Genomic DNA, 26,852 nt, shown 5'->3' on the forward strand with positions numbered 1-26,852 from the left:
TAAATTTTAACCTAACCAAGGAGGAAAACAAAGCTCTGATGAGCCTAGCTGCCCAATCTGAAGTGATCTACAAGGAAGCAGATAAGGGAGGCAATATAGTCATTATGAGAAATATTGACTATATTAAAGAAATTGAAAGACAACTAATTGGCGACCAATCTTACATCCGATTGAAAGGCAACCCCATCAAAGCCATCACGTCCCTGTTACATACCAAACTCATGGGAGGGCGGGAAAAGGGTCAAATCACAGAGGTAGAATTTAGATATCCCTACAATCCAACAACTAGGTTACCTTGTTTATATATTTTACCCAAAATACATAAACCAAGCATTTTCCCACAGGGCCGGCCAATAGTTTCAGGTATTGATTCCCCGACGGAGCATATTTCGGAATACATAGATGTTTTTCTACAACTCCTAGTACACAACCTCCCATCTTATATTAGGGACACTGGGGATCTCCTGAGTAAGCTAGAAGATGTAGAATGGACTCAGTACCTCTCTTTTGTAACAATGGACGTCTGCTCCTTATATACCAGTATACCTTTGGAGAAGGGCATACAGGCTTTGGCAGAATGTCTTGCACATAGAGATGCTACTTTCTACGAACACACTCAGATGCTATTAGACCTAACACGTGTGACCTGGGAAAATTATGTATTCCTGCACCAAGATACTTGGTACAGGCAAGACGTAGGAGTTGCCATGGGATCAAAATTTTCACCGTCTTATGCCAATCTTTATATGGGTATATTCGAACAACAACACCTATGGAAAATGGCTGATATGAGTTTTACTGAACACATAATGTATTGGGGCCGTTACATAGATGATATTTTTATCATCTGGTCAGGCAGTGAATCATGTTTCCTAGACCTGTTCAAACATCTTAACAACAATTCATACAACTTAAAATTCACCTATAAGATCAGTAATCTAGAAATGGAATTCCTAGATGTAATTTTGTATATAAAAGCAAATAGGATTGTATCCAGATTGTTTAGGAAACCCACAGCCTGTAATTCTGTGTTACATGCAAGCAGTGCCCATCCTAAGTCCCAAATAAATGTGATTCTCTATGGGGAGATGACGAGACTTAAAAGGATTTGTAGCGAGGATTCAGTTTTCCTCATAGAACCAGAAAAATTGGAGGCTAGATTTACAAGTAGAGGTTATTCGCAAACAACATTAAATTGGGCTAAGAACAAAGTACAGAAGAAAACAAGATCGTGCCTATTGAAATCAAGTAACAAAAGCAGACTAAACAAAAAAGAACGCAAAATTGCCATAGTGACAGATTTTAACACACATAGCCGCCAAATTTATAACATCCTTCTGAAACATTGGCATATTCTAAAATTGAATAAATCAGTAGAAAAACATATTGCACAAAAACCAACAGTACTATATAGAAGAGGCACTACGTTGAGGGAACTTTTAAGTCCTAGTTGCCTGACCCCCAAGAAATAAGGAACCACTTGGTTACCGCCTAAGCCTTTGGGCTTCTTTAAATGTGCTGGCTGCAGTATTTGTCACTTTGCAGAAAACAAGATTACTGACTTCCAATATAACACGGCTAGTAGATATAATATCAAACAATTTATTAACTGCAATACCAACTATGTAGTTTACTGCATCATTTTTTGCTGCGGACTTATATATGTAGGTTGCACTATCCGTCCGCTAAGAGAGCGAATACAGGAACACATAAGGGCGGTAAGAAATAACAATTGCAGTTACCCTTTCGCTGTTCATTTCAATCAAAGCCACACCTTGGAAGATATCAGAAAAATAAGGTTTCACGGGATTGCGCATACACAAACTGGCCCTCGAGGGGGTGATAGAACACTATCATTAAGAAGATCAGTAGCACAGTGGATTATCAAATTACGGGCTGTGGAGCTGGGGCTCAATTTTGATAAGGAATTACCTATTTTTCTTAAATGATGAGAATCATGATGAAACAAATCTGTGGATTAGTTGATATACTGTTTACACATCCAGGAATATTGCGATTATCACCTTTTTGTACCTTCTAAGGAACCTGTTTCGGCTAATAATACAACTGGCTTACCTCTGCACATATGGTAAACTGTATAGAACTTGAAAAGTCATTGACCATATTCTCCTATTTTGCAGAGAATGTAAATAGAAAAATATATTAGCACTGTTACATTATTTAAGATTTCTGTCTAGGAAGTCCAATACAATGTTTTAAGTATAATGTGCTGTACTAATGTTCTCTCTACTGCGTTTTTGCCGTTCTCTCTAGGCCTGGGCTAAATTTCTGTTCCGCTCGCGGAAATTGCGATAATTTGACATTTTCGCGTTCCGCGGAGAGCGTGAAAATGTCAAAATTTCCGCATTCCGCAGCTTAGCGATAATTTGTTTCTTGCTCGCGCTGTAAAATAATACATTCCCCGCATTTGCCGATAAGTTTTCCCGATCCGGTCGCGTTCTCCACGAGATGTTGGATTGTTGGTAGCCATTTGCGCTGTCTCGCGACATTTCGCGCCCGCAGTAATGTCATTGGTCACGCGATCACGTCTTTCTTCTCGCGATCATGCACCGCGAGAAGAGTGAAAACAAGATGGCTGCGCCCGCGAGCAACCGCATGGGTAAGTTGGCGAGCCACGACCACGCAGAAAATACCGCAAACGGGAGGGAAAAAAACGTCCACGATATTTCCGCGTGTTTGCGGAGATTTGTAACATTTTCGCGATAATTTGCGAAAGTCACTTTCGCAAATTCCGCCCACCCCTAGTTCTCTCCCCTTTACTTTTCTTCTTTCTCTTCTTTCTCTTTTTCTCTTTTTCTTTTGAAATCCGGTACTGGTGGCAGTACTTATTTTCAGGCACGACTTTTAGGGTCTTTAATTATGTCCTTTCAAGCTTCGGTCCGACTGATTATTGGACGTATATTGACTAAACATATGGCACTAACTTCTTAATATGACTATATACGTAATTGAAGAAAACAAATTTACAAGTCATTTTTTAACTTTGAATGTTTTGCATGGATTATAAATTAAGACTTGATTATTTCTGACGTGATTACTTGCCGTAATGACTGATCATTCTAATAATATATTGAAAACAACCAGAATGATACTGGCTGCTGGATAATACAAACAAATAAAACTCTTATTTATTTGAAACGTATAACTTACACTATCCATTCCAATATGGCCGCGATAAAAACGAAAGCTTTATACTCTAAACGGGAAAAGCGCCAACACAAAAAAGGGGACTTACAACCATCATCTACTTCCGCTGCTCTCGTTCCCGATTCGCGTCACGTAGTGCACCACATAAAATGAAGGTCGGCGACTCACACACTTCCTTCTAATGCAAAGGAGAGCCGAAGCCCATATAGAGGAATTTTGAAAATCTTTTGCGGTGAGTCACACGTTGCAATTCGCGAGAAACACATTATTCGAAATCGCACCGTTTGTTTCCAGACAAGTAGTCAGGTTAGAATGTTATATATCGATACAGACAGGGGTAGACAATCCTTCTTACTTTGATTTTCTGTAAGGGAGGTTGTGTACATTGTCCGTAAAGTTATTTAGCTAGTGTTGCTGTGCACCCACTGCAGATAATCTGTTTTCCGTTTTAACTATGACAAGTCACCCTTTTTGTTTATGTATAGTCTGTGTGCGACTAACTATAGGCCAACATTGAACCAGGTTTTGGAATGTTTTCTTTTAATTAAATTGTACATTTTTTTGGATTCTATTTCTTCTAATGAGCTGGGATTTTATCTTTATATCTTAACTAATTATTGATCTATATATTGTTTTTACAGGGGCCTATCATAGCCCATATAGGATCTACATATTTTGGGCATTCTCAACAAATATTAACCAAGTAAGTTGCATTGAGACATAGTGAGATTAATCTCACATTAACACTTTATAATTTTGTAATTGTTGCTGTTTTGGTATCATTACAGAATCGAGGGCTCAATTGACAACTAGGTCTATTCGAATAATGAATTTTTAACAAGGACGATGTCTCCTTTGAAACATGGATGATGGAGTTAGGAGCATTATTAGATTCACTTTCAATAGAAACATAATCAACATTTAGTAAGTCTGTGAGGGTGTTATAATAATGCACTGAGAATATTGGGACGGCTTTTCCAATCTTTATATTGTTCGTTTCTCTTGTCCACCAGGATCTTTTTTCAATATAGCTTGGAATCATTTATTAGATAATTGTCCGGTTCTTGAGGTCATCGGATGGGCAAAATTTGCCTTCATAAATTATAAGTGAGCAGCGCCCGTCTTTTAAACAATATTATATTTTGGATAAAAAAATAGTTTAAACTACTCACTAAAATATTCGTTTTTTCCTGGACACTTATACCTTAGAATTTTGCTTGTCCTGCGGCCGTTCTCAGCATCAAATATCGAAACACAGAGATATTCATATTGCTGTATACATCTCTTTCCTGCTATAAGGTTAGTGATCTTGGGTTCTACTACTTTGGATCTCAAGCATGGTACTTGCTTTCACAATGTTCATTTAGGTCCGGTTACACATCACTTGGTATTGGGTCCTCTCTCTATATTCTATTCACAATTTTCTGAAATTACTGACTTTACCTTTTTCTATTTGATGATTTTGGCACTTTGGTGGTTCTCTCCTCTTTTTTCGTGTATTTTGATCCTGTTTCTGTTCTTCATAATATTTCTTGCTTGTACTTAGTTCACAACTTTCTTTTTCTTGGCACAAATTCTTTTTTTTGTTTGCATACCTTATGAAAGTAACATCTTCATATGGAGACAATTCTATTTTTAACATGTACAAAATATGAGACCATGTCATTATCTTTACAGCCTTGAGAAAGTCACTGATGTGACGAAACACGTGTCGGCTGTTGCGCTTTTGGGATCAAGACCACAGAGCCACAGGCACCCTTTATAATTGATACTTCAATTGTCAAGCTCGTGATAAACTAAGGGGTCTGCATGGTTTTCTGTATATCAAAACTATGTTGTTAGAATGTTTTGTCCATATTCTATGTTTTGACAAAAATTCAACACATAACCTTTTTGTACGAATCCATCTCTGTTTATAATCAATGTTATATTGAAATAGGGTTTATTTGCCTAACATGTTTTGATTTGAAGAAAAAGAATCATTGCGTTTGAGTGCCGGGGTACTTGTCTTGTTCATTTTATCACATAGTCACGGCTTACGTGATCTATGTGTCTGTGTCCCCAAGGTAGTAGGGTACATTTGTAGCCCCTAGTGGCACCATTTTTTAAATTTGCTTCTGCTGGTGTGTATCAAGATAAATGATAATTTTTCTCACATTGCCCAGTCTGATTATATACTGATTACTGAAGTGCGATCTATCAAACACTACTACCACTTCTCTGGTTTTGACATATTGCATATTATATTTCACGCCCCGGTTCATCTTATATCACACTTTTTGGTGCATAGTTTATACCATACACTATATCTAGTTTTCATTTTCAATCGTGCTCTCAGGACTATGTTCTATATAACACTGCGTTCACCTACCCTTTTCACGGGCATTACATTTTGCGATAGGGGGGTGGAGGGTCAGGGGGTGTTTCTGCCAAGTGAGCCCGGAGTCACAGTCACATATGTCCTCTTCTTCTTGAATAAAAGTGAGATTATGCTGCATACTTGTTCGTATTTTAAGTCGTTCACACAGACACACATTTTAAAAACAATAAAGTTCCTAATACCCACCTTCTCTGAACAGTTAGCTTGCTGACCATCTACCTCCTCCCTATCCTCTGTTGTCTGAATCCATGAACTAGCCTCCTCCCTCCTGCCATGCATGGTCTGATGTGCTGCCACTGCCCTCCATTTAGTATGATGGATGTACCAGTCCACTCCTCCTGCCCTCCATTGCCCAATTCTATGCCCCATCATTGACCTCCGGCTTAGCCTCTGTGCTTAGCTTGCTGCCCCTATTCTCCTTCCCCCTGCCCTCCGATGTCTTGGTGCATGCCCCTGCTCCATCCTTTTTGCCCACCATGTTCCATGGACCTGCCACTCCTATCTACTCTGAGTGTTCTGTTGAGCTGCCACTCCCCTCCCACCTGCCTAGCATTGTCAGATGACTGTAACCTGTCCCTGCCACCTCCACCCTGCCTGTCCACATGCCATGCCCCTATCCCCTTCATCCTGTCATCCATGGTCCATTTTACGGCCACACCTTTCTGCCCTCCCTGGTCTGTTGTGCTGCAACTGCTCCTCTTGCCTGCCCCGGGTGGTCTGTTGTGAGGCCCCTTCCTATGAACTCTCTTGTCTGTGCCCAGGTCCTGACCCTCCTTTCTATCCTCCATGGTCCTTTGTGCATGCTCCTGCACCCTCCTTCTTGCCTATCATAGCCATTGTGCTGCCACTAACCCTCCCGCTTGCCATGCATGGTCTTCTGTGATGCCATGGCCCCTCCCACCTTACCTATGTGGTCAGCTAGCTGCTTTGACCCCCTCCCACCTTCCCTCCGTGGTCTGTGTGTATGCCATCATAGTCTCACTTTTGCAATCCATGGTGTGTCTTGTTTCTAGTGCCCATCCTGCCTGACCTACATGGTCATCTTGCTGCTCCTGCCCTGCCCCCTTTCCCCCAGCCCTCTGTTTCCATGTGCAGACACTTATGTCCTCCCACCTGGTTTGCCTGTCCCATTGTAATGTCCCTGATCCGTCCCTCCTGCCCTTTATGGTCTGTTATGCTGCAGCTTTCTCTCCTGTCTGTCCATTATGGTCAGCTAGCTACAATTGCCTCTTTCCCCTCTGTTCTCTGTTGTCCATGTGCATGGTCCTGTCCCCTCCCTATTGCTTTTTATGGATTGTTGTGCTGCACTCCCGTTCCTCATGCCCTGTGTGGTGTATTGAGCTGCTGCAAACACTGATGTCTGCCCTGTAGGGTAAGTTTGGTGCACCTCTCCATGTCCCTCCTGTCCTCTGTTATCCGAGTCCATGTACCTACTTCAATTCCTCCTGCCTTCCATGATGCAATGTACCATACTTGCGAACATTTTGAACTTTGTAAGAGCGAGATTTTGAAAAAAAACTGGGGTATTGATTTTCCCCTATGAGTTGCATTGAAAAAGAGGATATTGTAGACAGGAGACAGATCAAATAAAGCCCATTTGAGCTTAAAAACATTGGACGTTTCCTGGCTGAATCGAGTCTGTTGGCATGTATGGTTGTACTACCACTGCCTCTTCCTTCTGCTCACAATGGTCTATTATATTGCCACAGCCTCTCTTGCCAGTCCTGTATTGTTGGTTTGTTGCCCCTGCCCCCCTTTCCACTGCCCTCCATAGTCTATTGTGCTGCCACTGCCTTTCCTGCCTGCCCAGTGTTGTCAAATTGTTGCCTCTGCACCCTCCTACCTGCCTTCAATTTTCAGCGTCCGTGCCCCTGGCCTCTGCCTCTCAACAGTATTCTAATGAACAACTAGATTGCTAACATTCTATATTTATTACAAAAATGTGGAACGCCTGATGTCATCTTGATGTAATCAAAACTGTAATACCTAGAGCATTTCCTTTAGAAATTACATATATGAGAGGGTCTTATTTGCATCAAAATTATGGTTAGTGCTCTAAAAAACTAAAATGAGGACATATTTTCTGAGTTTTCAAATAGCGACAAAGCACTTTTAAATTATTTGTTATCTTTATGTTTTTTTATCCAGTTGGCCACTTGATTAAATGTTGCACTTAGGGGAGATTATGTGGTGTTACTTCCAGAGCTGCAGACTTTGCAACTGGGGAACCAGGTTGGAGTTTCTGCTTCAGCTCAACATTCTGTGATTCTGGACTAATCACTTAATCTCCCCATGTCTATAACCAAAATGAATTTGATCTTGTGTGATGTAACCAATGCTCATGTAAAGCACTCCAATACCTGACAAGTCTGCACTATATAAAACTGCAAAAACACAAAAAATAAGTGTTTTGCACACTTCTGTTATTGGGCTATATGTGGGCTACATCTGGGTGATATGTGTGCTGCATTTGGGCTCTTTTGTCTCTGGTGGCCATCTTGGGAGATTTATTTGTTATGAAGATTCCTAATTTCCTCATTTACTGCAGTCTTCTCAGTAGGAAATGCTTTCAGTTTTTTACTTTGATTCCATCAAGAAGGTATTCAGATATGTCACACATTTGCCATAAATTCTAAATGTTAGCACTCTAGTTGGTCATTAGATCACTGTAGTGAAGATACTGCTCACCACGGAAGTCTGCTGCTGGTATTAAAAGTGCATGTTTCAGTTTGCATGTCAGATTTTTTTAATGAAATAGAAGAGGATTTGAGAAGTCACTCAAAATGTGCCCTAATTTTTCTTTCTTCAGCACTAATCATAATTTCTTTGGCAAAATGAACCCCCTCATTGTGTTCCTTTTTATATTAAATGTTTTAAGTGTTAGCAGTTTATTCCAATCAAGATGGCTTCAGGTGAGCCATACTTTTGTCATAAGTAAGACAGTAAGCGCTCTAGTTGTTCTTAAGAACACTCTGGGACATTCTGTCATTGGGCTATACTTGGGCTACATCTGGGTGATATTTGAGCTACATTTGGGCTCTTTTGTCTCTGGTGACCATCTTGGCAGACTTATTTGTTATGAAGTTTCCTAATTTCCTCATTTACTGCAGTCTCCTCAGTAGGAAATACTTTCAGTTTTTTACTTTGGTTCCATCAAGAAGTCATTCAGATGTGTCACACATTTGCCATAAATTCTGAATGTTAGCACTCTAGTTGCTCATTAGATCACTGTAGTAAAGCTACTGCTCACCACGGAAGTCTGCTGCTGGTATTCAAAATGCATGTTTCAGTCTGCATGTCAGAATTTTTTAATGAAATAGAAGAGGATTTGAGAAGTCACTCAAAATATGCCCTCATTTTTCTTTCTGCAGTACTAATCATAATTTCTATGGCAAAATGAACCCCCTTATTTTGTTCCTTTTTAAATTAAATGTTTTAAGAGTTACCACTTTATTCCAATCAAGATGGCTTCAGGTGTGCAATACGTTTGTCATAAGTAGGACTGTTAGTGCTCTAGTTGTTCTTTAGAACACTCTGGGAAGCTGCAGTAGAACACAAAGGAATCAACTGAAAGTCTCTGCCCTTGTTGGATGTACATGTTTTTCTGAGAATGTCAGACTTCATTCTCACATGACTGAGAAAGATAATGTGAATTTACAGAAAATATGCTCTGAGTTTAGCTTATAGATCACCTTCCAAACCTCTGTGGGAAAAGCATGAGAAAATAGTTTTCTCTCAAACATGATTCATGATATCACAGCAGAAGGCTTTTTCACATGGTAAAATCACCTTAGAACACACCACAATTTCTAAAATCAGTATGGTACCATCAACAAATGATTTATAACGTAACTAAAGTCTTAAAACCCTCTATTAACTGCAATGCTTTTTAATGAGGTGCTATCATGTATATTGGTCCCAAGATGGCTGCCAACACTTCTTGGAGGAAGTGCTGACAGCCAATCAGGTCTCACGATGAGATGTGTGGTTAGGCTCCGCCCAGATATATATGTGATTTTGATTTACTCAGGAACTACTGAATGGATTAATACTATTTAAGCATAAGGCACAACTCTGAACGAAGGTTTACCTTTCTGCCAAATTTGGTGTAATTCCGTTCAGCAGTTCGGGCTGTAGCTGCGGCTAAAGATCCTATGGAAAATTGGATGGGGAAAACACGTTTTTGGACCCCCCTTTTTTCTCAGCCCCCGCTACACGAATCATCAGGATAGAAGCGGACCAGAGCTGGCCAAAAGTTTTGAAAATTTCGCGAAGATTCGTCAACGGGCGCCAAAGTTATTCCAAATAGAATGTTGTGGATTACCTATGGAAACTAGGTCCTAACTGTGACCGCCAGTAGGTAGTTATAGTTTCCCCATGCATTTTGCCTTAGGACCTTTAGCCGCAGCTACAGCCCGAACTGCTGAACGGAATTACACCAAATTTGGCAAAAAGGTAGTCCTCAGTTCACACTCGTGCCTTTTGCTTAAATGGTGTAAATCAGTTCAGTAGTTCCTGAGAAAATTAGAGTTAAATGTACATATATATCTATGGCCTCGGAGGGTAAGTGCACCCTATGCTCACCCTAAGCGCACCCTCTGCGCACCTTGCGCGCACCCTCCAGATCACACACTGAATGCTAATTGGCTGTCAAGTGTCTGTGAACATTCGAAACCAGGAACTGTTGGCAGCCATTTTGTGCCTCGGTAGAAGCGAGGCTGAAGAAGTAAGGGAAATGAGTGTGTGAAAGATATAAAGGGGGCAGGGTAGAAATACTCTGACCCTCTAGAGTTGCTTAGGGGGTCCCAGAAGAACTCCCAGGGCTCCTTTTTTTTTTATACGGCAAAATGCGCGCATGGTGCGCAGATCTGGCCGTAAAAAAAAATAATGAAGCGCTGGCTTTCGCGCTTGCTTAATAATTAGCCCCCGGGGGGGCCAAATCCCGGGGGCAAAATGCGTAAAAAATGAATGGGGGGCCCAGGGGGTCCCCAAGCCCCGGGAACCGCTACCCCCCTTTTATTTATTTATCTATTTATTGAGGGAGCGGGGCTGTGTGGCCCCCCTCCTGGAGCCCTCGAGGGCCCTGGGTCCGCCACCCCTCAGGGCCGGCTCCTACAGTGTCCTGGCATGCCCACCCCAGGACACTGTTGTATGCTATGAGAGGGCGGGAGTCTCCCACCCTCCCATAGCAAACTTCATTTGGATTTTGAAAGAGAGAGCAGGGAAATCCAAACCATATTGCTTTTCCACACGGGGAGCTGCATGTCAGCAGCTCCCCACGTGAAAAAGCAATGCCGGCTCCCGAAGGACGCGGGGAGCTGGCTGGGACCGTGGGGGTGTTGGGGCTCCCCCCACGGTCCCCAACATTTTTAAGAAGCCCCGGGGGATGGGGACCCCAGGGATAATAAAAATTAGCGATAGGGGCTATTTTTTTCTTTACGATAAAATTAGGACTCGCACATCCTATCGCGTTGGGTGCACGATTTCTCTCGCGTAGGGTGTGCGACTCCAAGGAAAAAAAACTGAAATTTTTTGGAGATAAACATCAAGCTTATGTGTTTTGTCCTTGAGTGGCTCTAAAAAGAGCCGTTGTGTTCATTGAGAGTTTTGGGGACTTATAAGTAGGTACCTATACAGAGTCTAAAGTTGTTGAGGAAGACTCAGTTTCCTTCATCAGTAAAGTGTACTCCATCTCTCCTATACATCTCTTGCATATGAAAACACAGATTGTTATTGTAAATGGACCCCATTCTATAGTCTCAGAGAAAGGCAGAAGCAGATTTATTCACATGTTTCCTAGCTTTCTCAATCTGTGGACAAAAATGATTGGACCAGTTCCATTTCTGCCTTTGGCATATGTTAGAATACACAAAGGCAGTTTTGGGAAAAAGTTAAATCAATTCTGCAATGGTGTCCTTGATAAGCATTTCCAGACCTACCCCAGTCAAAGTGCCTAGGTCATTGCCATCACAGTGCACTATTATGAGGTCAGGGTGTTGGAGATGCATAAAGAATTTTACCAATGGCATCAATTGGTGCCACTTTAACCCTCTCTGTCCAATCCATTTAATGTTTACATTTGGCAAATCAAGGTCTTTGTGAATGCCTTTGTGTTCTGCATACCTCTGGCTCCAGAAAATATAGCTGTGTCCTACAATCCACACTCTAAGCATCTTGAAGGGAGGTCTGGATGCACTCAGATTTTTCTCTGTAAAGGAAATGGCAGTTTGAAAAGTAAGATTTTTCTAAAATGTTGGATAAGATGCAGTTTTGAAAAAAGAAAAGAAATGATTGGCTGTTTGACAACCTTCTACACTGAAAACTATGGTGCATGTTTCTGTTTTTTAAACACATGATTCCTATTGGTTAACAAAAACTGATTGAAAGGAACATTAGAACATTGAAACGTTGGAAGCTCCATTGAAAACAATGGAGTAGCTCCGGGCTTATAATGGCTGGTATAAGCCCGGAGCTCCAACATTCCAATGTGTCTTTGTTCACAGCTCTGGCTGTGAACAAAGGCTTCAGGGAGCCTGAGGTGATTTCAATCTCCTCACGCTCCCTGAAGGCTTTGTTTTGTTAGCACATTCTGCCCTCTAGTGGCAGAATGTTCTAATAGCCTTATAGCCCTTCGTAGCAGGGCTATACCGGTTTTTAAAGTCCCTCTGCTTTGTTAAAGTCCCTCGCCTTCGGCTCGGGCCTTTAACGGTGCAGCGGGCCTTTAACAGCCGGTATAGCCCGCTATGGCGGGCTATAAGACTATATTAGAACATTGGAATGTTGGAAGCTCCATTAAAAACAATGGAGTGCTCTGGGCTTATAATGGCTGGTATAAGCCCGGAGATCCAACATTCCAATGTTTCTTTGTTCACAGCTCTGGCTTTTGAACAAAGGCTTCAGGGAGCCTGAGGGGATTTCAATCCCCTCGCGCTCCCTGAAGACTTTGTTTTATTTGTTAGAACATTCTGCCCTCTAGTGGCAGAATGTTCTAATAGCCTTATAGCCCTTCGTAGCAGGGCTATACCGGCTTTTAAAGTCCCTCTGCTTTGTAAAAGTCCCTCGGCTTCGGCTCGGGCCTTTAACGCTGCAGCGGGCCTTTAATAGCCGATATTGGCCGCTATGGGGGGCTATAAGGCTATATTATATGTGATAAACTGATATGTTGAAAAGTCAAGCACACTTGTTGTTTTGATTAGCAACATTGTGTGCTGAACTTGTGACCTGTGTGCTCAGTTAAGTGTTCCATGACCTGTTTCTATGGTAACAGGCAGAAGGCAGATTGGGGGTAGGGTTCAAATTTATGTAATTTGGAAAGGGTTGAAATGTTTAACCAATAGAAATGTGTGTTAGCTTTTGAACTAATGTGGGAAGGAATGTGATTTGATGTTTACATGTATATGTGTGCAAAATGAGAGGGAAACTTTGCCATTCTTTGGTTTTGCTGACAGGTGCACAGTGCAGAGATTCTGTATAAGAAAATCTGGTGTGTGAGTGACATACTTCTTAATCTACAAAACAACTTGAAAGGTGAGTTATTTAATTGTGAGGAGATGTATGTGGTCTATTTTGATTTTAATCAGACTAATGTATTTCACCTGCTAAAGTGCAGGGAATACTTTTTTTTTGTCTACAATCTTATTGACAGTATGTGCATGTAGAAACCATTCTTTGATAAGCATTTGTGTTTTTCATGTGTTTGCAGACAGATAACTGTTCTGTTTTTATGTTTTGGTATAATTAGAAACCAGTCATTGTTTATGTGTTTGCAAAATGAGTCATGTTTCTACACTAAAATGTAGTACTCCTTCTAGATTACGAAATGTGTTTTGGTACAGTGCAAGGGATAGTGTTGTTTGTCTAGAATCACACAGTGAGTCTGTGTGCATTTAGGAATCATTTTGAGGGAAACATTTTGGTACTAATGAGTAGTAGAACATTTTCTGCAATGTGTGCAGTCACCTTACATCTTGTAGACTAGTAAATGTATTGTTTACAAGGGATAGTTGGTTGTCTACAATTACACTGTGAGTCTATGTGCATTTGGGCAACTATTGTGAGAAAAGCATTTGGTAACATCATGTATTTGCTGGCAGATAACTGCTTTAAAACCTGTTTTGTTGTCAAGTTTTAGTAGCATTAGAGGCTAGTCATTGCTTATGCAATTGCAAAATGAGTCAGGCTTTCACAGTAGTGTGCAGTATTGAAATATGTAGAATGTGTGCAGTCACCTTACCCCTTCTAGACTAGTGATTGTGTCTTGGTAAAGTACAAGGAAGAGTGTTGCTTGTCTAGAATCACACTGTGAGTCTGTGTGCATTTGGGAACCACTGTGAGAGGAGCATTTGGGTACTTCATATCTTTGCATACACATAACTGCTTAAAAACCTTTCCTGTTCTCAAGTTTTGGTAGAATTAGGAGCCAGCCATTGCTTATGTATTCGGAAAATGAGTCAAGCTTTGACACTAAAGTGCAGTACTGAAATATGTAGAATGTGTGCAGTTACTTTACCTCTTCCAGAGTAGTGAATGTGTTTTGGTAAAGTACAGGGGATAGTGTTGCTTGTCTAGAATCACACTGTGAGTCTGTGTGCATTTGGGTAACCATTGTGAGAGAAGCATTTGGTAATATTGTGTATTTGCTGACAGATAACGTTTTAAAACCTGTCATGTTGTCAAGTTTTAGTAGCATTAGAAGCCAGTCATTGCTTATGCATTCATAAAATGAGTCAGGCTTTGACACTAAAGTGCAGTACTGAAATATGTAGATTGTGTGCAGTCCCCTTACTCCTTCCAGAGTAGTGAATGTGTTTTGGTAAAGTCCAAGGGATAGTGTTGCTTGTCTAGAATCACACTGTGAGTCTGTGTACATTTGGGTAACCATTGTGAGAGAAGCATTTGGTAACATTGTGTATTTACTGACAGATAACTGTTTTAAAACCTGTCATGTTGCAAAGTTTTAGTAGCATTAGAAGCCAGTCATTGCTTATGCATTCATAAAATGAGTCAGGCTTTGACACTAAAGTGCACTACTGAAATATGTAGATTGTATGCAGTCCCCTTACCCCTTCCAGAGTAGTGAATGAGTTTTGGTGAACTCCAAGGTATAGTGTTGCTTGTCTAGAATCACATTCAGTTAATATCCAAGTAGTAATGGAGTGAGGCAGGCCTTAGCACATGGACTGTTTCAAACGTCTATCCACTATGCATGCAGGCCTCTAGTCACCTACACACTTGTCTTTTACACCTTCAATACCCCAGACAGTATTCATATAGTTCCTGCAAACACCCTGTCACTCCTCATACACTCCTTCATTGACTCATTCAGCACCATGTAGTAATCCATTTACTGCGCCAAAACCCAAACACTTATAAATTCACCCAGGCACTCTCCTGGCAAAACTCTAAACATTTAGTTACTATCTAAGTACTAATGGAGTGAAGCAGGCCTTAGCATATGGATTGATTCAAACGCCTATCCAGTATGCATGCAGGCCTCTAACCACCTACACACTTGTCTTTCACACCTTCAATACCATAGACAGTATTCATACAGTTCTTGCAAACACCCTATCACTCCCCTTACACTCCTTCAGTGACTCATTCAGCACCATGTAGTAATCCATTTACTGTGCTAAAACCCAAACACTTATAAATTCACCTTTGCACTCTCCTTGCAATACTCTGAACATTCAGTTACTATCCAAGTACTAATGAAGTGAGGCAGGCCTTAACACATGGATTGATTCAAACGCCTATACACTATGCATGCAGGCCTCTAACCATCTACACACTTGTCTTTCACACCTTCAATACCCCAGTTAGTATTCATACAGTTCCTGCAAACACCTTGTCACTTCCCTTACACTTCTCCAGTGACCCATTCAGCACTATGTACTAATGCATTTACAGCGCCAAAACCCAACCAGTAATACATTTTCCCAGGCATTCTCTTTGAAGTACTCTAATGATTGAGTCAGTATTGAGGTACTTATGCAGTAAACCCAGGTTTAGTACATGCACTGCATCAAACGCCTACGCACTATGTTTGCAGGCCTCTAATCACCTACACACTTGTCTTTCACACCTTCAATACCTCAGACAGTATTCATAGAGTTCCTTCAAACACCCTGTGACTCCCCATATACTCATTCAGTGACTCATTCAGCACCATGTAGTAATCCACTTATAAATTCACCCAGGCACTCTTCTTGCAATACTGTAAACATTCAGTTAGTATCGAAGTACTAATGGAGTGAGGCAGGCCTTAGCACATGGATTGATTCAAACGCGTATCCACTATGCATGGAGACCTCTAACCACCTACACAATTGTCTTTCAGGTCTTCAATTTCCCAGTCAGTATCTATAAACTCCAATAAACACCCTGTCACTCCACTTGCACACCTCCATTGACTCAATCGGCACTATGTACTAATCTATTCACTGTGCCAAAACCCAAAAACGTAAAAATGTTCACCAAGGCACTCTCCTTGCAGTACTTTAATGATTAAGTCAGTACCCAGGTAGTTATGCAGTGACCCAGGCCTTAGCTCATGGACTGTTTCAAACTTCTATCCACTATGCATGAAGGCCTCTAGCCACCTACACACTTGTCTTTCACACCATCAATATCCCAGTTCATTATCCATACAGTTCTTGCAAACACCCTGTCATTCCCTTTCCACTTCTCCCGTGATTTATTCAGTACCATGAAGTAATCCATTAAGTGTGACAAAAAAACAAACACTTATAAATTCATGCAGGCACTCTCCTTGCAATACTCTAAACATTCAGTCAGTACACAAGTACTAATGGAGTGAGGCAGGCCTTAGCACATGGATTGATTCAAACACCTATCCACTATGCATGTAGGCCTCTAACCACCTACACACTTGTCTTTCACACCTTCAATTTGCCAGTCAGTATCTCTACACTTCCAGCAAACACCCTGCCAATCCCCTTGCTCTTCTCAAGTGACTCATCCGGCACCATGTACTAATCTTTATTTCACAAAAACCCAAACCCTTAAAAGATTCATTCAGGTACTCTCCTTGCATTACTGTTTCAGTCAGTATCCAGGTACTCATGCAGTGAAGCATGCCTTTTCACAAGGACTGTTTGAAATAACTATCCACTATGTATGTAATGGTCTAACCAGTTTTACATTTGTGCATCAGGCCTATATTTCCACAGTCACTATGCATACACTCCAGCAAACACACTGTGACTGATGCCGCAAACCCATAGTGAGTCTTTCAGTACTATGTAGTGATCTATTCAATAAAGTAAAATTCAAACAACTATGAATTCACCCAGTGTCTCTCATTATAGTACTGTAGTCATTCAGTCAGTAAGCATGTAGTCTTTCAGTGAGGAAGGCTTTAGGGCATGAACTGCTTCAAAGTAGTTTGCACTATGCATGTAGTGGTTTAACCACTGTCACACTTGTGCTTCAGGGCTACAATTTATTAGTCAGTATTTATATAAAATGTGTTTGTATAGTAATAGAAAAGTATAATTTATAAATATATTAATATACATTTATTTGTGATTATTTTTTACAGATACTGTTTATCACCATTAAAATAGAGAAATCATACCAGAAAAAGTAAGAAAAAGAAAAGAACAGAAAAAGGACAGTTACTTGAAGAAAAATCAACCACAAGTATTGACTGAACAACATAATGTGGCTAAAAAGAAAAAATCTTCTGGTAAGATCACAAAGCAATTTATTAAAAATGTCTTAGGACCAGACAGAATGTACAGAATGCTGAAACCTCTGACAATGCTTCAACTAGAAAAAAAATAGGAAAAGCAAAAAAGCAAATGGACAGTAAAAGGAGACGAAGAATGGTAAAAGAAGGCAAAATCAGTATAAAGAAATACGCAATTTGTTTTTTTACAAGAGAGTAGTACATAATTTGCTGAAAGATGTGAAGAAATATAAAAAGAGAGCTCTATTTTATAAAAAGAAGAAGCATATTGAAATCATTGTTGAAAAGGCTTTTGAAGTAAAAAGGAAACTATTCATTTTAGTATTAAACAGAATTCGATCACTAGATAAACCAATCCATTTAATGAAGACCAAAAGTAGGAGGAAAAGAGTAATTAACAGAAAAAAAATTGTGATTTTTTTTGGGACAATGGAAATACAGTTCAAGTTCAGAGCCTTTCTTTAATGAAGAGAATTATTTACAGAGCAATCATTTATTGCATGCAGTTGACACCAGTGGTCGAGGTTATGAGGTTAGAAATGGTTGTCCAATTGACAAAGAGAAAATGGTTGAAAGAAATGCAGAAGAAGTGATAGCTGATGAAGTTCTAGGGAGACGTCCTAAACAGCCTGTGTACACTTGGGATTGCAGTAGTATTTGTAGTATACGACAAGAATCTATTGATAAATTATGTAGTTTCATACGAATATATTGGAAAAAAAGTATTAAACAAAAGATTAAGGTGTTGCAAGGACTAGACCCGTGCAGAGTGAGAAAAAATACTGGTTTGCAAGGTCACTCTCTGGCTTGTCTTTCTAGGAAAGTTTGTCAAAGTGTTTTTTACCATTCAGGATGTTAGCAGTACATCATACTCAAATGCGGAAATTAGTGAGAAGATTGTATTATGCAAAAAGTCCAGCACTAAAGTTAAATGAGTTGAACAGTGCTCTTTTGCGTGGGTCAGTATCAGATGTGAAGAAGGTTTGTGATGATATTGAGTTTTGTTACTTTGGTCCTCAGCAAGAGAGTGCAGAAACTGACACATTAGTAGAACAAAATGTTGAAGACAATGTAGAACCCATGATTACAAAAAACTTTGAAGATCAAATCACAAAGTTTAAGGTAATTTCAGGTGAAAGACCAAATGTTTCTTGTATTTGTTGTCGGCGAACTCACTATGAAAATCAGACTAGGAGTGGCAATCTGTATTTAAAAAGTGAAACTGAAAATAATGATAAGTGGAAGGAATTTGCAACTTATTTGTTGGTAGAGGATTGTTTTGATTTGGGATCTGAGCAGCGTATTTGCAAATATTGTTATAACAAATTAGATGAGAATAAAATGCCTGCTAGAGCTGTTCATAATAATCTAGAGTTGGTTGCTATTCATCCAGAGCTGATAGATTTAAATACGTGTGAGTCTATTCTCATTCAATGTGTGTACCCGTTTCAGGCTATTGTTCGTATGGAGCCTAAACAGGTAAATTACCTCCATCAGAGTTACAAAGAGGATTGAAAGGAAGAGTTGTGTATTTACCGTTAGATTTAAAGAAAAATATTGAAATTATTGGTGTAGACCATGCAGAAAATGAACCACTAGTCATTCTAGTTAATTGTGTTCCTACTAAGAATACGAAAATCTGGCAAGAGTTAGTGGATGTTAGAAAAGTGCAAAAGGCATCATTGTATCTGATAAAAATAATGAATACTATAGAAATGTGTTTGTAGGATAACAAGAAATAGTTTTAGCAGAAGATACTGAAACATTAAGTGGACAAATTGAAACAGTGGACATGTCCAGATGTGAAGAAATCTATGAACATTACAGTGTACATCCACTTCATTCCAAAGAGGTGATGGGGAATACGATTGAGTTGTTCCAAATGAGAAAAGCAAGAGGAAGTCCCATGAGTGTATGGGAAGAGAGCTTGGAAGCTCGTTGTTTCCCACAGTTGTTTCCAACAGGAAAAGGTGGACGGTATGATGAACGTCCTGTGCAGATTCCTGCATCTGAATATCGGACAACAAGATTATATGCAGAAGAGCCAAGATTTCGACAATGTATCCCTTATATGTTTCATCTTCTGTTTGAAAGTGACTTGTCTGGACTTTCATATGCAGTAAATCACATTTTAAAAATTGGAATGCATCTGCAAAATGTAACTACAAAGGATTTTATGGATAAAGTGCATCAGAAAGATGATCATTTAGAATCTCAGTTGATTAATCTGATGGCATGTCAGCGTGGGACTAATGAATATTGGTACCGTCGTCATGGAGAACTGAAATGTATGCTACGGAACTTAGGAACTCCTACATGGTTCGTTACACTAAGTTGTGCTGAGTATGCTTGAATTTCTCTGAGAGGCAAAATCCAATCTAAAAAATATTGAATACAAGTCACCTGGAGAATTGTGCTTTTTGGATCCTGTTAATGTATGCAGAAATTTCAATCATAGATTTGAAGCTATGATGTTTTTCATCTGCAATAAAAAAAAATGATCATGGACGCCCCCAAATTTGGAACGGATTCAGATGATACTGTTTTGTCTTTCATTGAAGATTATGCCACATGTGCTGTACCCAATAGCAGAGAAGTACAGATATTTTGAAAACGAATATGTTGGACACATATTACTCAAACAGAAGTCATCATCTTGAGAACATGTGTCTCTATGATGTGCTGCAAAACTACACTTTTAAACGGAATACTACAGAGAACATCAATGATGGAAAATATGCAGTGATTGGTTCCGAAGGATGTTTGGTGAAACAAAGGAAAGGAAATGTAATTAATCACCGGAAACTGAGTTGCGACACTGCTGATAAAAGGGAATTTTACTATTTAGCCCTTTTGCAAATGTTCAAACCATGGCGTTCAGAACGGGAATTACTTGGAGATTTTCAGAGCTATGAAGATTCACTTAATGCTTGTAAAGATAACATACAATGCACTTTTGCAAATTATGTGAAAATGTTGAATGATGAAATTGATCAATAAGCTACAATTGCAGCTGAGATTGCTAGAGACAGTTCTCAAGACAGTCAAAGTTCTGCTGCACTGAGTCAAGATCCACTAGGACAACCAATTGTTGAAAATGAAGCAGCAATTGCCATGAATGAGGTGGAAACAGCAATGCATCAAGCTCAAGAAGATATAATGCAGTTAGGAAACTTGGAAAAACAACTGAATGTTGAACAGAAACAAATATATCAGCAAGTGAAAGAACAGATTGACCATGGATTACTTCATGAAAAGAAAGGGTGCTCATGTACATCATTTCAACTTATCCGAATGTATGTGAGTGGTCAAGCTGGAACAGGAAAAAGTTTCTTAATTAAAGTAATTACAAGTTATCTGCAGGGAACAACTGAGTCGCATTTGTCTTGTGTTGTCACTGCTCCAACTGGGTTGGCAGCACATAACATTAAAGGAATTACTTTACATCGTTTACTAATGCTACCAGCAGAGCATGAGAACAAATTGGAATACCACAAGCTATCTGGAGAAGCTTGTTGTGAAGTTTCAAGTGTCCTGAAGAAAATCAAACTTCTAGTTATTGATGAGGTAAGCATGGTCTCAAACTTGATGCTTGCCTTTGTGCATTTAAGAATGCAGCAAATTCTTAAAACAGAGTATGACGTGTTATTTGGAGGAAACCACGTCATAGTTTTTGGAGATCTACTGCAACTGACTCCGGTAAAAGGACAACCAGTATTTAAAACACTTGCGCATGAAGACACCAGAAAGTCTCTCGGTAGTGTTGGAAGCGTGAATATTTGGACATATTTTGAATACAAAGAACTGACGAAAAATATGCGACAGGCAAATGATGCTGAATATGGAAGTATTCTTCAAGATATAAGAATTGGACTTCTGAAAGAACATGGCAAACAAGCTTTGCAGAGTCAATTACTTTCCAATTTGTTTCCAAATGAAAATGTAGTTCCTGAAAAAGTATACATGAAAATTGCAGAAAATAAATCAGTGATCTGCTTAAAGCCAACACTTTGAGAGTGTTCTATATTCAACGAAGAACTATTGAAACTGGAAAATGAAGAAATTATAAAAATGGAAGCCATCGATAAAATAGAGCATGAAGGAATCAGTATTATTTTGAAGGAAAAATTGAAAACAAAACTGGATTCTTTAGAAAAAAAATATCTAAAACGGTTGGTGTAAAAAAGACTCTATATGCATGTGTAAACTGTCAGGTAATTTTAAGGCGTAATTTGGATGTAGAAAAAGGTTTAGTTAATGGAGCAACGGGTAAAGTGGTGGATTTTTTTACTTATCAGAAAAAAGAAGGAATTGAATTTATAAAAATTAAATTTGATCACATTGAAGAAGTTAAAGAAATTGTTCGTTGTTCAGTTCGTTTTTTGCTGGTTAAAGATTTAAATGTCCTTAGGAAACAATTTACATTTTCTCTGGCATACGCAGTGACAATTCATAAATCTCAAGGATTAAGTGTAGACAGTGCATTGGTGAACATTGGATCTACTGTGTTTAAAGAGGGTATGGCATATGTTGCTTTGTCGCGAGTCAGAACATTATCTGGTTTGTTTTTGATTGATTTTGATGACACAAAGGTTACTGCAGATGCAAACTGTGTAAAAGAGTATAATAGGTTAAGAAGGGTGTATGCTCCCAATTTAGGTCAATATCCTGTATTTGAAAAGCGCGTGGTTGGTCGAAAAAGAAGGTTTGAGAATATCTGTACTGAAGGTGTAGAGAAGGGAAAAGAACAAGATAATGTTGTGATAGCAAGTAAAAAGAAAAAGGACACTATTGAAGAGATTGTTGGTTATCAGTTTGAAAATAGTTCAGGTGTCAACTGCTATGCTAATGTAGTGGTTAATGTTGTTTTTTATCTTGAAGGTTTGCAAGAACAAATTATGCAGAATCGGAAAAAAAGATTTTGTTCCTTGTTGCATTCTGTTTATGAAAAACTGACAACAGATACAAGTAAAATACAAACTGTTTCAGATGTTCGTAATCTTTTGGATGTGTGTTCTGGTTCTACATAATTTACGCAAAATATCCAACAAGATGCTGAGGTATTTTGAATGTATATGCTTACTATTTTTGAAAATGAAGGTGTAGAAATAAAAAATATTTTTGGCCTTTCTTACAAATGGGAACATCATTGTGAAAATTGCATGTATACATCTAGCACTAATGTAGACACTGAAAGATTTCTATATTTAACATTACCGGACTGTAAATCAGTGTCTTTAAATAAATTAGTTAAAGTTGCAAATCAAAACATGGAGTGTAGCCAATGTAAATCAGAAATGTTATCCACATTATTTAAAAAAAAATATGGACAATATATAATTTTAATGATGCAATGTTGTACAGCTGATGGAAGAAAATTGGATACTTTAATAAAGCAATTTGTAGCAGCACAACTATCAATATCAGGAAGGACTTTTGTAGCAATTGCAATAATTTTCCATGATGATCCTTCCACCACATCTGGGCATTACACTGCCTATCTAAAATGTGACAAAGGCTGGACACTTTGTAATGATGCCCAGTTGGTTTTCAAACAACGTTAACCTACTGAATTACCAAATTCCTACCTGATATTTTTAAAGACTAAGTTTTAGGAAGATAATTCACTCTCTGAGGAATTTATTATTATAATTTATTAGGATTACCATTGGACAATTTACATAAATAACAGTGCAAAAATACCATTTGGCCTCAAGGAAAGGTATATGTTTGAATTATGGACTTTTTCTTACTCATTGACTCGGTGAATATTTTAAAGCAACAACATTTACAGTTTTTATAAATTAAAGTTATAACATTTTGTTAGCAATAAGCATTTAATATATGTGTGATTTGTGTTTTCTGGTATTTTACTGAGAATAGCATGTTGTTGTTTTTTTAAACAATCTTTTTGATTGTTTTTTTTTGCCCGCTGTTATGTGATGAGTACGATTGAAATCACTATTTCTAGTGAAATGCAATATATTCTGAGAACAGCAAAAAAGGCAAACAAATTATTTTGTTTAAATTATGCTGTGTTGTTAAAAATGTATTAATACATGTTATAACTATGTTTTCTTTTATTTCACAGATCCTAATTCTAAAATAAGCAATTTACCACAATTTACATTACAAAAAAAAACTGAAAAAAATGTGTACCATTTTTTATTTCTAATACTGGGAAGGTAAGTTTAACTAAGTATTAATATGGACAATGGGCACATCTGCAAGAAGGTACAACGTTTTAATCCGTTTTTCAAAACACCCTGTTTATACCTATGTAGTTTTGGAATCTCTCTGTCATAGGATCTCATATGACCTCCAAAAAAACAGATTTGAGTGGTTCATAATATTTCCCATTCTATGTATTGAAGGACTGCAATCATTTCAATCATTCTTCTTTGAGCATCTTTGAAGACAAACATCGGTGCTTACCTCCTATCATTCACAAGCAATTTTCCAAACAGAAATATGTTACTTTTTGTAACATAGTTATAGCGCAAGACACTCTTTTATATTTACAAATAGAGGAAAAGGCACTCTATATACCTTTTTTTCTCAATGTAAATACGACCTCATCATACACACCACTTTGCGTTGAAAGGGTGTTCTATAAGTGTTGTTGTGCGTGATTGCACAGAATACTCATAGAAGAAGACACATCTCCAGATTTATCAAAAATAATAAATCTGGAGATGTGTGTGAATGCTGCACCATTCTCCAATTGGTGTAGCAAAGCACAAAAAGGAGAATTTTTTTCATTTCTCCTCATTTTTTAACCTTCAATGCATGCTAAAATGTTCAGCATACATTGAAGGAGAAAAATGCCTTTTCTGATTGTTTTTGTGCAAGAAGGTGTGTCTTCCTGCACAAAACAAACACCACATGACACAGATATCCTTGCACCATGGTGCAAGGGTGCCTGTGTCACCATATGGCTGCAGTTTAAGCAGCCGTGCAGAGAGAAGAATAGATTTGCAACATACTTATGTACATATGTTGCATCCCTGTGCTTCAGAAGTACTACAGCACACTGCAGTTAAAGAGGTTACTGTGTGATGCTGCAGCACTTCCTCTTAGTTCTGCACTTATACATTCACCATATGCATTCGTTCAGTCAATTACGCACTACACATACATTAATCTAAACTTTTACACACTAACAAACAAATATAGCTCTTTTTTTAAACCAGGAAAGTTAGTTCTTAGAAGAACTTTTTTTTTTCTTCTTTTTTCTTTTATATATGTTTTTTTGGGTTTTTTGAACAATTTTTAATTTTTTTGGGTTTTTCTGGAAATAAAAGAAAAAAGAGAATTGGTGGAACAAAACAATGAACTTCAGGGAAAAAACAAAAACTAGCAATGATGGTTTTCTTGCTTTCGACAAATGAGGTCAATGGACTGCTCTCCATAACAAAGGACAGCGTTGCATTTTATGCAGAGCACTTTTAATGTGGTAAACTGTGGACGGATGTCCAAGTTTTGGACAGATGGATCCACCCTCAAAGTACTCGGCTGCGATGCCTCTGAAGGACCAGGAAGAACTCGCATTCTTCGGCACTCCTCACGTGCCAGGTTGACCGGATGCATAGTCTTTAGGTGCTTCTTCATGCTGGCTGTACCACATGAATATTGTTTGCTTGGATCCCCATGGGAGAGCACTTGCTGACAGATCCTACATGTCACTAAGGTGGCATTAGTTTTGGTTGCCCCTCAGGAAAAGTGAAAAATTTCCATACCACAGATGAGTATCTTTGTGGGTGTGGTGGTTCTTCCAGAAATTCATCCTCAGATGAATGAGCAGATGCTGGAGATGCCTGCTGCCCTGAAGCCATTGTTTTGAAAAAAAAGTTTGATCTAAGCGTAAACTTAGTAAAAAAAAAGTCCTTCTCAGCAGAGAGATGCTCCTCCAAAGAAGGTCAAAGAAGAATGATTGAAATGGGTGGGGTCTTTCAATAGTTAGAATAGGAAGTCTAATGAACCAATCAAATCTCTTTTTTTCAGGTCACATGGGAGCCGCGCACCATGCGCATAGGCAGCATGCACCGAGCACGAATCCGCGAAATTACATTTAAAAGCAATATAGGATTAGAAGTAAAAATATATTAATCTTATGAGTAGTTTAGATTATGTCTTCCTTTATTATTTACGTGAAATAGATAATATATATGTTTTTTGACATTTAAAATATTTTGCGGGATTAGCGCACCCACCACATCAAACATGCACATGACGTTTCGCGGAAGCACGCACGGGACGCGTAACGTACTTCGCACGTGTCGCATATGTGCTTGGAGTCGCATACCGGTCGCATAGCAATCGCGCACGAAAATACGTACCCAACGCATACCGTACGTGGATCCTATACTACAATCATAAAATGGCGACTATGTTCCTCGCAGGGATCGAGAAAGGTGCGCATAGGTTGCGCGAATCCAAAAAAAAATTGTAAAAAAATAATAAAAAAGTTTTAAAAATATAGTTTGAAATATATATAAAAAAATATAAAAAATAGTTTTAAAATATTTACAAATATTTTGTCAAAAAAATTCATTAAAAACAAATAATATTTTTTAATTTTTAAAATAAATAGGTGAAAAAAAACTTTTAAAAATGATGAAAAACAATATACAAAAACATAATTAAAGGAATTGATACACTGAAAAATAAAGATTTAGAAATCCTATGAAAATCATTAAACATCATGGGCCCGATTCACAGAACTAACTTAAGACAAAATCCTAAACTTACTACCATTTTGGTATTCACAGAAGGCACTTACTCATTTTGGTATTCACAGAAGGCACTTACTCATTTCGGTATTCACAGAAGTTAGGAGTCCTAACTTTAGGACTCCTAAATGCCTTCTGTGAATACCGAAAGTCTTAAAATTAGGATTTTTCTCAGTTTAGTAGTAGTATAGTAAGGACTCCTAACTTTAGGACTCCTAAATGCCTTCTGTGAATACCGAAAGTCTTAAAATTAGGATTTTTCCCAATTTAGTAGTCCTAAGTTTAGGATTCCTAACTTTAGGACTCCTAAATGCCTTCTGTGAATACCGAAAGCCTTAATATTAGGATTTTTCTCAGTTTAGTAGTAGTATAGTTAGGACTCCTAACTTTAGGACTCCTAAATGCCTTCTGTGAATACCGAAAGTCTTAAAATTAGGATTTTTCTCAATTTAGTAGTCCTAAGTTTAGATTTAGGACTACTAAATTGAGAAAAATCCTAATTTTAAGACTTTCGGTAATCACAGAAGGCATTTAGGAGTCCTAAAGTTAGGAGTCCTAACTATACTACTACTAAACTGAGAAAAATCCTAATTTTACGACTTTTGGTATTCACAGAAGGCATTTAGGAGTCCTAAAGTTAGGACTCCTAACTTCTGTGAATACCGAAATGAGTAAGTGCCTTCTGTGAATACCAAAATGAGTAAGTGCCTTCTGTGAATACCAAAATGGTAGTAAGTTTAGGATTTTGTCTTAAGTTAGTTCTGTGAATCGGGCCCCATAGGTTTAGAGATAAGTTATAGATAGGAATTAGCATTTAAATAACCTTTGAAATTCACTTAAAAAACCATACGTTTCAGGT

This window comes from Triturus cristatus, chromosome 5_2 (genome assembly GCF_964204655.1).
Source record: "Triturus cristatus chromosome 5_2, aTriCri1.1, whole genome shotgun sequence".
NCBI lineage: Eukaryota > Metazoa > Chordata > Amphibia > Caudata > Salamandridae > Triturus > Triturus cristatus.